The sequence below is a fragment of the Eptatretus burgeri genome, chromosome 1, assembly GCF_056783735.1.
Source record: "Eptatretus burgeri isolate ZD-2024b chromosome 1, Ebu_testis_v1, whole genome shotgun sequence".
Lineage (NCBI taxonomy): Eukaryota > Metazoa > Chordata > Myxini > Myxiniformes > Myxinidae > Eptatretus > Eptatretus burgeri.
Genome location: NC_140961.1, coordinates 141,414,667 through 141,427,654, shown reverse-complemented (window position 1 = coordinate 141,427,654; position 12,988 = coordinate 141,414,667). Strand labels below are relative to the sequence as shown.

The 12,988-nt window shown below is 47.3% G+C and overlaps 1 protein-coding gene across 3 annotated transcripts in view; it reads right to left on the bottom strand.

Annotated features, from left to right (window-relative positions):
• The window catches only part of LOC147035638 (cytochrome P450 1A1-like), a 90,405-nt gene that overhangs the window by 28,495 nt on the left and 48,922 nt on the right, over nucleotides 1-12,988 (bottom strand). The window contains exons 1-2 of one of the 3 annotated variants that reach the window (XM_085845742.1): nucleotides 8,347-8,501; nucleotides 32-1,175 (exon numbers count right to left, since the gene is read on the bottom strand). The exons of 1 other annotated variant lie outside the window; for it this stretch is intronic. The gene's annotated coding sequence lies outside the window, so the exon portion shown is untranslated. Of the gene's footprint in view, nucleotides 1-31; nucleotides 1,176-8,346; nucleotides 8,541-12,988 lie in introns of those variants that run through there. One more of the 3 variants, XM_085845728.1, reaches the window with a different exon arrangement.

The window sequence follows — 12,988 nt, the reverse complement described above, 5'->3', positions numbered from 1 at the left end:
AATAACATTGAGTATCTTGTTACAATTGCACCTGTCAAGGGGTGGGATATATTCGGCAGCAATTGAACAGTCAGTTCTTGAAGTTGATGTGTTCGATGCAGGAGAAATAGGCAGGAGTAAAGACCTGAGCGACTTTGACAAGGACCAAATTGTTATGGCCAGACGACTGGGTCAGAGTATCTCTGAAACAGCAAGGCTTGTGGGGTGCTCCCGGTCAGCAGTAGTGAGTACCTACCGACGGTGGTCCGAGGAGGGACAAACCACAAACCAGTGACAGGGTGTTGGGCGCTCAAGGCTCATCGATTCATGAGGACAATGAAGGCTATCCCATCTGGTCCAAACTGACAGAAGGTCTACTGTGGCACAAGTCACAGAAAATTTTAATGTTGGTCACGGGAGGAATGTGTCACAATCCACAGCAATTCGCACCCTGCTGTGTATGGGTATGCGTAGCCACAGACTAGTCAGAGTGCTCTCTGACCCGTGATTCGCACCCTGCTGCGTATGGGTATGCATAGCCACAGACCGGTCAGAGTGCTCATGATGACCCCTTTCCACTGTCAAAAGCGCCTACAATGGGCACGTGAGCGTCGGAACTGGACCTTGGAGCAGTGGAAGAAGGTCGCCTGGTCCAATGAGTCCCGTTTTCTTTTAGATCACGTGGATAGCCGTGTACATGTGCACCGTTTACCTGGGGACGTAATGGCACCAGGATGCACTGTGGGAAGATGACAAGCTGGTAGAGGGAGTGTGATGCTCTGGGTAATGTTCTGCTGGGAAACCCTGGGTCCGCCCATTCATGTGGACATCAATTTTACAAGTGTGACCTACCTAAACATCGTTACAGACCAAATACACCACTTCATCGCAGTGATATTCCATGATGGCAGTGGCCTCTTTCAGCAGGAAAATGCGCCCCTGCCACACTGCACACATTGTTCGGGAATGGTTTGAGGAACATGATGAAGTGTTCACGGTGTTGCCCTGGCCTCCAAATTCTCCAGATCTCAATCCGACTGAGCATCCGTGGGATGTGCTGGACCGACAAGTCCGATCCACGGCGGCTCCACCTCGCAACGAAAAGGACTTGAAGGATCTGCTGCTAATGTTTTGGTGCCAGATACCACAGGACACGTTCAGGGGTCTTGTGGAGTCCATGCCTTGGGGGGTCGGCGCTGTTTTGGCGGCACATGGAGGAACAACAGCGTATTAGTCATATATAGCAGCAGGTGGTCATAATGTTTTGGCTCATCAGTGAATGTGTGTATGTATGTGTGTATGTATGTATGTAGGTTTGTGTATATGTATGTCGGTATGTTGGTATGCATGTATGTAGGTTGGTGTATGTGTATAATGTTACGGTGCCAGGGGTCAGCCACGAACCGACCACTCTGAACAGAGCCGCAAGTCGAGTGGGCCCGACCAATCGCCCGGAATATAGATCGCCGCCCGGAATATAGATCGCCGCCCGGATAAGTCCGAGTCGACGGGTCCTTGTACAAGACCCGACATATGACAATGGACAGACCACGTGGGGTAGGGTCGATTGCCAATCTTCAATTTACCTAAATACCCACGTGATTCAACTACCGGGGTAATCCACCCTCGACGGAACTTGAACGGAACAAACCGCTGAGGCGAGCCTGTCCCGTGCGCGATTCCGAGCGGCTTAATCACCGAGAACCGTCGGTCCAAATGTCCCCCTTTTACGGCAAACCAACGGCTTTCTAACTACCAACACACAAAAGGCTCAGTCAATGAAAGAATCGACGTGACGAGCTGAAAACATTTAACAATTGGGGTATTTATTAATAATAATGGGGAACTAGGGAAGCACATAAGAGCAGAACTATTCCGACTATACGAAATGCAATGCATACATTTACAGCACACAAAGCACTTAACACTTTCCTACTTATTAGAAGGGCCCACGGACACACGTATGCACACACACACACCCAAGAAATTGTGGCTGAGGCCTTTAATAACGGGCTCCAGCTCGATGGACAGGTGAGCTGAAACCCAGAGCCTATCTCGAACCTCTCCACTTCGTGTGGTCTTCAAGTTGTTCGGACACGGGCTCCAGCGAGAGCGAGCTGGACCCAATCGCCGTGAGCCGCGATCCTTCCCGAGCTCCAGCGAATCCTCTCGTGCTAATCAACACGTGCTGGTGAGAGGAGGCACCGATCCTTCCCGTCGATTCACCGCTTCCCCGAGTAACCACCTCCAAGATGAGATCAATGAGTCGCACCAAGCCGGGAACCAAACTGAGAACAAAGAGCTCCACGAACCAAGAAGAAGAAGAAGCCACCACTTGCAGCTCGAGCCGAGCAACCAGCTCAACTCTCTCCCAAACAAAGCAGCTCTCCAAGAAGTCTACCGAGCCAAGCAGAAGCCGAAGCTCGACTGAAAGCCCAAAGCAAAAAGCCTCCAAAAAGCCTCCTCCCGAGCCATGCCGCAGCCGAAGCTCTACCGAGCCAAGCAGGACTGGATGGCCTGCTGAACAACTACCCAGCAGAAGCAAAAAGCTTCTGAAAGCCTCAACCCGAACCCAAGCCAAACAGGACCCGAAGGTCTGCTGAACGACTACTCTCTACTCCGAACACGAACAAAGAAAGCATCTCCTCTTTATCCTTCTCCGCCCCCTTCCCCATGCCCGGCGTGATTCATGCCCTCGTGATCCATCCCCCGCTCAACCACGGGTGGGAGGGAGTTGTTGACGTCATGAATCATGGGACGGAAGGGTTCTCCTTCCTCTTCGCAGAAGAGGAGGAGGGACGTCTCCATTGTTCGCTCCCTAACTATTAATCTAATCATCCACCCTTGTGGATGCACCCGCAGTGCATCTAATCGATTTCTTTACATTTAAACAATGGAAGGTGAGCTATCTCGGGAACAAGCACTTATCGACATAGCTGACTAAAGGAACCTGTATGTTGTGTGCAATCGAATTCCAAATTCGTAACAATATGTAGGTATATATGTATGGCGGTGTGTATGTATGTAGTATGCGTGTATATAGGTATGTATGTATGTAGGTTGGTGTATGTATGTAGTATGCATATATGTGTGAATGTAAGTATATATATATATATATATATATATATATATATATATATATATATATATATATATATATATATATATACATATATATATATATATATTGTTGCGGATTCGCGCCCGCCGGCGTGCGGACGGCCACGTAACTCGAATCGCGGCACGTCGCCCACCGGACGGACAATCCAGTCGTGACCCTCTCGGACTAACGCCGGGAACTAGTCACGGGTGGACCTTTCGGTCTCACCACGATTGTGCCAATCGGCCCCCGCGTGGGATAGGGTTGCTCGCCAAATTCGACCTACCTAAGTCCCCACGCGGAGGGTAGACCGGGCGATCGCACCTCGCCGCAGGTCGACTTCGGACACGGGCCACTTTAAGCGACCCGTTCCGTACTATCGGGATAACCGAGCGGTGTTATTCGTCGGCCTCGACGGTTCGATTAATTATCAGGCGTTTTAGCCCACGACCAACCCTTTACGTGAAGCAAGATGGAGAGTCAATGAAAGAAAAGACGAAGCGAAGCGGGAAAACAGTTCAACATGAAGCACATTTATTTCGCGATGAACGGAAAGCACACATATACAATTACACCAAAAGCAAGAAGACACACAATATTACACAAAAAGCAAATGCAACAATGCAGATCTAACCGACTACCGGGCACACGGCAACACTTATACAATTTTACTTCACAGACGGCACCGACAACACATATTCCCAAAGCAAAAGAAAAAGAACCACCCTCAAGGATGAGGCGGGCCTGGGGCCGAGACCGGGTCGGGCCTACCCGTCTGATGATGAGACGCGAAGTGGCGGTGGTGCCTCAACTCCGCGGGCCTCGCGGACAGTGTCTGGTAGGGGGTGGGAAAGGGGCCCCCTTTCTCAGCGCGGGGGGAAACAGGAGGGGGTTGCTGATGCTCGGGGGAAGGAGGATATCACCCTGTCTCGGGTCCCGCGGCGAGCGTCTCCTCCTCGACCTCGGTCGCATTGCTGGCCTCTCCCTCTGCAGCTCCCGGCACCGACGCGAGCACCCCCTCGTCCGCCTTCGCCGCCGTCACCTCTCCACAGCTCCGTCTACTCGCCCTCTCCGTCTCCTCTCTTGGCTCGTCCCAACTCTTCACTCTTGACTTCTCCCACTTCTTTCCGGCTCCACCGACGACTCTCTTGAACTCCGCACAACTGTCCTTTACTGACGAGCGCAGCCGTTTATATAAGCCCCGTGGCTTCGCTCTTTCACCCTTGACCCTCTGCCTCCGACCCTTCACCTCTCTAACTGGCTCCCCATTGGCCCGAGGAAAAGTGGGCGTGAATGCTTTTTGATCCATGTATTTGCATATAGCGACCGCCCTCCAACGCCCTGGAGGCGGGGCCAAATCGCCCACGCTCTCCGATTGGACGGAACAAAAGTGGGCGTGAGTCGTTTTTGATCCGTTTTCTGCGGAAAGTCCGTGATGTTTTTGAATACGCTGCTCGGTGCGCGCCCTGCACGAGTCCAGTATCGGTGCCCACGAGTGGCGCGAGATGGTGTGGATGCGATGGTGGCGAGTTGTGACGGTAAAGGTCGTGGCGGTTGTGGTGTAGCGGCGTTGTGGTTGGTGGTTGTTGTTGTGAAGCGGCGTTGTGGTTGGTGGTTGTTGTTGTGAAGCGGCATTGTGGTTGGTGGTTGTTGTTGTGAAGCGGCGTTGTGGTTGGTGGTTGTTGTGAAGCGGCGTTGTGGTTGGTGGTTGTTGTGTGATGGCTGTTGAGACGTGGTTGGTGGTGGTAGTAATGGCGGCTGGTCCAAAATAAAGATAGTAAAAGAAAAACGGCTATCCTGAAGAGTCGCAGCCCGACTGAATGACATTTATTCCCTCGAAACAACGGGTTTGGGCCTAACTACACATATACTTACAGAGATATCTCACCTAAGGGACCTGAATGGTGGTTTGTGAATTTCGTCAACCACAACAATATATATGTACGTACGTAGGAATGCATGTATGTATGTCGGTGTGTACGTTTGTATGTTTTTGTAGGTTTGTATGTTTTTGTAGGTATGTACAGTATGTATGTATGTTTGTATGGATATATGTATGTATGTATGTATGTATCTATGTAGTTATGTACAGTATATATGTATGTAGGTATGTTTGTATGTATGTATGTAGGTATGGATATATGTATGTGTGTATGTATCTATGTAGGTATGTACAGTATGTTTGTAGGTATGTAGGTATGGTTGGATTACGTATGTATGAATGAAACATGGCAGAGTAGCCATGTAGAATCCCTCAATAAGAGGTGCCTGTTATCTGGTGTCAACTTTTGTAAACTATGAGAGCATGGTACCTGCCATTGCTAATCAAGGTATAGCCATATCGGTGTCATTTCAGCTTTGTTTAAGAAAATACGTATTTTAACATGCCTCTGATGTCAGGTAAGTGTTATATTAATAGCAAAAACATACAATGAAGTCCGACTTGATTTCAGGAAGTGATATGGGGGGGGGGGTGAGGACGCACAAGGTTGACAATATGGAAACAGAAGGAAAATCTCAGGAAGGAAGAACTGTAAATTTGGAATGAGGAGTGATTGGAAGTTCTCGGGTATTAATGGGCACAGAAAATATAGTGGTATTAAATAGGGATTATCTGAGTTAGTGGCGAACAACTGTTTTCCAATAATCTTGAAGACCTTCGTTTCCATGGCATCAAGCCCAGAAAGTTAAATTTCCACCTTCAACAATTGTCTTAGACTTTGGATCATAAACGCCTCTCGTTTTGTTGTCTAGCAACCCATTAAAACGTAAACAATCCCTTTATGTGATAAAAAGCTACAAACTCGGCCTTATTATGTTTCAGCTTTTGTGAAGTTTGTTCACCCCATGTGTCCTCCCTCCCTCCCTCCCTCCCTCTACTGTTGGCAGTAGTCTCACTCTCACCTCCACTGTTGGTGTTTCCCTCTTTCCATTTTGTTCCATTTCACTCTGCTGCAGCTCTTCAATAAGCCTCAACCAAAAAAAAAAAAAAAAAAAAAACTTTTGACCTCTTTATATTAGAAACTAGAACGGCACTCGGTGGAGCGTATACCTTCACCAGGCTGAACAGTTTACATTTTGTATCCCACTGATAGATCAGATATGCATCCATAACTTAACCAAAATCGAATTGGCTTGTTCTTGTCACCTTCTCAACTCATCTACCAAGTTTTGTCATCATCCATCCACAAGTTTTTGAAACATCATGGTGCATATCGTTTTTGGCCCAATCTCTCATTGGTGAAGAATCGCTTTTTCAAATTCCTGTATCCAGATCTGGATTTCACCAAAATCGAACTAACTAATCCATGTCCAAATTTTATCTATCCACCAAATTTCGTCTGAATCTGTCCATAACTTACTGAGATATCCTGCTCAGACAAACAAATAGACAAACAGACAGAGGTGAAAACATAACCTTCGTCCACCTTCGGTGGCAGAGGAAATTGCTACACCTTTACACGATGACATAAAGACCTCATTCTGATCACTCATTCTTGATTTACTTGAGTTATTTATTTGCTTGCGGAATGCGACCACAAACTTTATTAACTAGACATGTGCGATCACCAATGATCACCAATCCAAAAGGTGTTTTTTTGCTAATTAAGTCACAATCCCAAAAAAGTAGGTCAAGGACACCAATGGAATATCAGTCGATGCACAACTTCAGTGCAGGTCCACTATTATGATGTAAGAACATCGTGGAAGGACAAAAGGTCTTTAAGATTCCACATTGCAAAATTGAGTGATGACAAAAAAAGCATTATTTTTTTCAGACCACCATTGACCTTGACCTTTACATCAGAGGGTTATGTTGTAAATTAAGTGTAAATGCGACTTGCTCTTGGCTATCGAGAGAGGGCAATTTAGTTCTGATTGGACAAACTTCAGTCAAGTTATGGTGAAAAATGTTAAAATGCCTTTCATTGGTTAATGACCTTAAAAATAGGTCAAGGTCAAAAAAATTACATCATCCCGCCTGCTTTTTATTCGCATTGTTGATGTGAAATTTCGTTCCGAAAATCAAAGCCGGATCTGAGATAGAGCTTGGACATTGGCAGAAAAACCGAGAAGGTGGTTTAGGACACCTGGAGGTGGACAAAACAAGGTGGTACAATTAAAAATTGGGGGCAATCATTGTTGAAACAAACCCTTCAACAGTGAGAAGTCTTCCCTAATGCAATAGGGTGGAGGCTGAAGCTTAAATATATAAAGGTTATCTTTATTTTGTCTTCACGTAGGATGCATCCCAGCATCTGCTTGCAGTCTGCAAGCACGTCTGATGTCCCACTAGTAATTAGATAAACGTGAGGCATTTTAAGCTTTTTGGTGGTTGATATTTACATGCCTTGTGCAGTTAGTTGGATCACACTCCGCGCGGGTTCTTTGAAACCCCAGAGCCGACCTGTGGTCGCGTGCACGCCGAGCAGGTTGCACAGTAGCACGTCGAAACAAAACTTTGCAAGCACCTCACTCACCAGCACCATGCAAATTGAAGATGACTGTACGTGCAGTGATTTCTGGGAATCCGATATGACGAAATGGAGCAAAACACAGTGCAGTATTTCACACATCAAGTAAACTTGCTGTGACTCTTACGCGTGCGCTTCTGCAGTGTGCTTCACTCAAATTAGTTACGACAGCTTTGTTTAATCATCGACACACCGCCAGAATGAAAAATACTTTGCTGATTTTGGTTTGTGGTTGGACCTGTTTGGCTATGTTGTCATTTTACAACACGATAACGAAAAAAAAAAAGGAAAACAGAATGCCCCGAAGAGCCAGGGCAGGACGATGTGAGGAGGTGCACTCCACCTCATTGTCGTTTGAGTGCGGTGTGCGAGCTGGGCGATGATACTGTTCATGCTGGCCTGAGAGGCACAGCTCACAAACTGTTAGGTCATACCTTTTACGGTATAACACATTTGCAAAGTTACGTTTAATTAAAGCCTCACGATACATGTTACACTCATCGCCCAATTACCTTACCTTGGAGCACAAAACGCACTTTGAAAATTTCACACAAAGCGTTTTGAACTTTCTTGCATCCAATAAACACTCTGATTGTTCTCGGCTCTCCTTGAGGAATTGACTGCCTTTCTCACTGTTGATACTAAATCAATGCATCAAGTCTCAGGTTGCATATAAACGATACCTGCGTTGCTTGAATTACGAGAATGCGGTCAAGCAATGTTATTTCAACAGAGAATCACGTCCATGACAATCAATTACATTACCTCGAACGTTCACAAATCCAATCTTACCACCAAGAACGAAGAGGGAAGCGAACGCTTTGCCCAACTGGGAGCTTCTTTAGATGTCTAGTCTCCACTTTGTGAACATGCACAATGGCTCCTGCAAATTGTCCTTCTCTGCATGCACGGCTTCCCCGCTTTTATAGCAGCAACCAAATTGGCGCTCTTCATGCTCCGCAAAAACTTTGCTCACAGGGTGACTCATGTCAGTGAACTCGTGACCCAATTCGTCTGTAAACAGTGTGTGCACACTGCGATCCCACTCCATTGCATGGTTGCTGTTTCGCAATCGGTGCATTTCACAATCGGTGGACAATGGGTTACATGTGGTGATGGTACTCATGCTTTTTTTAGTCAACTGATTGTTTTACCCGCATCAAGGTTCCTTCATGAGTTCACTTTGTGTTAGTAACTCCACCAACGAAGGTGAAAAGAGGTTATAATTTCACCCTTCTCTGTCTGTTTGTGTGCAGGATATCTGAAAAAGTTATGGATGGATTCAGATTAAATTTAGAGCACTGGTTGGGTGAGTGACAAGGACAACTTGGTGAGATTTTGGTGAAGATCTGTATCCAAGGACTTGAATTTTTAATATCATTCTTCACCATTGAGAGATTGAGCCAAAAACAACGTGGAGCATGATTTCTCAAAAAGCTGTGGATGAATTCAGACAAACTCGGTGGATGAGTTGGTATGGTAACAAGAACAAGCAGATTTGATTTTGGTTGAAGTCAGGATCTAGATCCGAATTGGTGGGATACAAAACTGGTCAGCCTTGCAGAGGTTTGCCCTCCACCGAGTGATGTTTTCGTTGACTTTGTAATCTCGTGTGGACAACGCAAATAAATGGCAAAAGTATATCTTTGATGTTGCAGCAAATAACGTTGCAATGCTCGGTACCCACACTCTTGTTTAATAAATGTACTCATAAAAACAAACTCGAACACTAGAGGACATTTCACCTTATCTGTTTCGTCACCAAACCTTGCACACACACACATATATATATATATATATATATATATATATATATATATATATATATATATATATATATATATATATATACATATATACACACACACACACATATATTGTTGTGGATATATTGCTCTGCATTTCACCCCACTGTGTTTGCATCTCACCCCTCAGTGTCTGCATTTTGCATCCATGTCGCCCCCATCACATCCAAATTGCCGTTCATCTCACGTGCATTCGTTTTCATTTCGCTCATCAACGCCTCAAACATTTCCATCATCCGATCCGTTGGCGGATTCGCACGTGGGGGGCGTTCGTCTGCCGCCACGGCCACTGCGCCCATTTCGGACTCTGCATTTATTTGCGGGGTATAGTCAACCTGCATAATGGGAGTGTCCTGGGCCATAGATTCGTTTTATTCTAAATCTATTTCTAATCCCTCCTGCCCCCGCTCGCCTTGAGCTGCCATTTTACGTATTTGTAATAAAAAATTTCAACGCTCGGAATTTAATGGAACCAGAAGGTCGCCTCGCACACCCTTGATCCGGTTCCTTTGATTTAGTTTGGAGACGGGAGAGTTCTTGTGCCGCTCGCTGACACCAGTGTTGTGGATTCTCGCCCTCAGCTCAATTGCGGCCGCGCGCCCACCGAACGAGCAATCTAGTCGCAGCTTTCGGATCAACGCCAAAACCCAGCTACGGGTGTTGTTAACCACACCATAAACCAGCCAACTCTTCTGTCCACGCGCTGCAGGGACGATCGCCGAATTGTCAATGTACCTAATTATTCGCGCAGACAGAAAGGCAGGGGATTTATACCTCAATGGAGCCTGCACGAAAACGAACCGCTTTAAGCAGCTCGTTCTGTTTGCAATTGCCGAGCGGTTTTATATCGCCAAGCCCCGTCGGACCAGATATACGTTTTATCGGCTTATAATCAGCCAGCTAATTATTCCGAACGCAATTATGGCAGTCAATGGAGGAAGGGATGCAACGAGCAGGTGACATTCAAAAATGGGGAACATTTATTTGCACACGTAAGCAATGCAATGAATGGGGGTAGAGGACAAGACACGAGTAAAAACCTACAGCCGATATCTATTTATTACATACATTCACTTAATCAGTTCTACTTGGTAGACAAGGCGCCACAGACTTTCATGCAAAACCCAAGAAAGGAAAGAACAGGCACGTAAGCCTTTTATTTTATCAGAGCCGGGATGACCGAAGGAGCTCTGAGAGACTGGCTGGCTACCTGGCCACCTTTGTGGTGACTCGAGGGGTCCTTTGGTCGGCGACCCTCCATATCTGTCTCGTCGTCAACGCGGCAGCTGTTGTAACGGCGGCTTGATTGGTCCAGGGCCTAGCAGCGCGCCCGACTTTCCACGGCTGTCTCCCGACTCTCGGACGAGCTGCCCTCCAACCACCAACCAACTCTCAGATGCGCCTTCCTCTCTCTCGTCTCCTGACTCTGGACTCCAGACTCTCTCCAACGGCCCAACTGCCAACTCACCAACTCCTTTTGGACTCACCAACTCGACTGACTCTTCGGCCAGCGAATGCGGTTTTTTATCGCCCCGGGCGTTTGCCCCTCCCTTCTCAGCACGCGGGGGAAAAATCCTAGGAGTGATCGGGTTGTTTTTCTTCGGAGCATACTTTTTGTAACCGTCACCTTTGTTTACCCATTCCAGAATATCGGGGCAGGAGTTTTGTTTTTTCTTTGTAGAGATGCCGTGGTTGTAAACTTTGTGGTGTTGTGGTGGAGGTGGCGTGGTTGTTGAGATGTTGTTGAGGAGTGGTGTGTTTGTTCAAAGTAAAAGATAGAGAAAGAATAACGACTAACTCAAAGATTCACAGCCTGGCAAACGAATAAATCCCATTATACATCGTTGGGGAAATCTAACCTGGAACACACACTTATCGACATAACTGATCTTCGGGGAACCTGAATGGTGATCTGTGAATTTCCCCAACCGTAACAATATATATGCATATATATATATATATATATATATATATATATATATATATATATATATATATATATATATGAATATATATATGAATATATATATATATATATATATGCATATATATATATATATGCATATATGCATATATATATATATATATATATATATATATATATATATATATATATATATATATTGTTGCGAATTTGCACCCACCGGCGTGCAGACGGCCGCGTCACTCGAATCGCGACCACGTCGCCCACCGGACGGACAATTCAGTCGTGACCCTCCGGGAACTATCGCCCAGAGCCAGTCACGGGTGGGCCTTTCGACCTCACCACAATCGTGCCAATCGGCCACTCGCGTAGAATAGGGTCGTTCGCCAAACTCGACCTACCTAAGTACCCACGCGGATGGTAAACCGGGCGATCGTACCTCGCTGCAGGCCGACTCTGGACACGATCGGCTTAAGCGGTCCGTTCCGTGCTACAGTGATAACCGAGCGGTGTTATCGTCGGCCTCGACGGTTCCGATTAATTACCGGGTGTATTAAGCCCACTACAAATCCTTTACGTGAAGCAGGATGGAGGGTCAATGAAGAAAAGACGAAGCGAAACGGGAAAACAGTTCACACAAAGAACATTTATTACGTGACACACGGAAAGCACACATATACAGCCAAAAATGCACATATAGCAATCAAAACAAAAGCAACGACGACACAGAGTTACTACCGACTACGCGCACACACGGCAACACTTATACAGTTCTACTTTACAGATAGCGCCAACACACGTTTACTCAAAAGCAAAGGAAAGAAGCCACCCTCATAGACAAGGGGGCAGACGGGCCTGCAGGCCAATATGCGCGCGTGACCTGAAGGAGCGGCCAGGCCCGCGAGACCGGGGGGTCCTATCCGCATCCTCGTGACGCGTTGGCAGACGGGCCGCAGATGTGGCCGCGTGGCTGTGCCCCGACTCCGTGCTCCTTGGCACGACGTTTTGAGTGGGGTGGGAACGGGGCCCCTTTGTTGCACTATCTCAGCGCGGGGGAAAGGGGGAATTGTTGATACCCTGGGGGAGGAGAATGACTGGCTGGCTTGGGTCCCGCAACGAGCGATCTCACACCACGACCTCCTCGCCGACCGCCGTCCTTTTTTCCTCGGACCCGAGCTACTTGGCCTCTTCCCACGACTCTTCTCCGCCAACTCCAGAACCCAACTCTTCCTGCCTCACCGATGACTCCACTCACTCTTTTCTGCCTTGCTCTCGCCTTGTTATAGGCCGGCAGGAGAAAACAATATGCAAATATCCGGATCAGGATGACCTCGTGGGCGGAGCCATGCTCGCCCATTGGTTGGAGGAAACGGGGCGTGAATCTCCCCTGATCCTAGAATTTGCATATATCGATTTCACACAGACGCGCCTGGAGGCGGGGCCAAGCCGCCCCGCGCTTCCTAATTGGACGGATCAGAAGTGGGCGTGTAGCGTTTGTGATCCGAATTTTCCCTCGGAAAGGCCGCTATTTGCGCTCGCGGCTCGGTGCGTATGGCTGAACGGGCCCAAGACAGCCCGACGCTCAGTGTTCACAGGTGCTGCGGGAATGGCCATAGAAGGAGAGAGGTGAGGGTGGTGGAGGGTTTTTGGTGGTGGTTTGATGGTCATGATGCCGTTTGGGAATGGCATGATGCGATGATGTGGG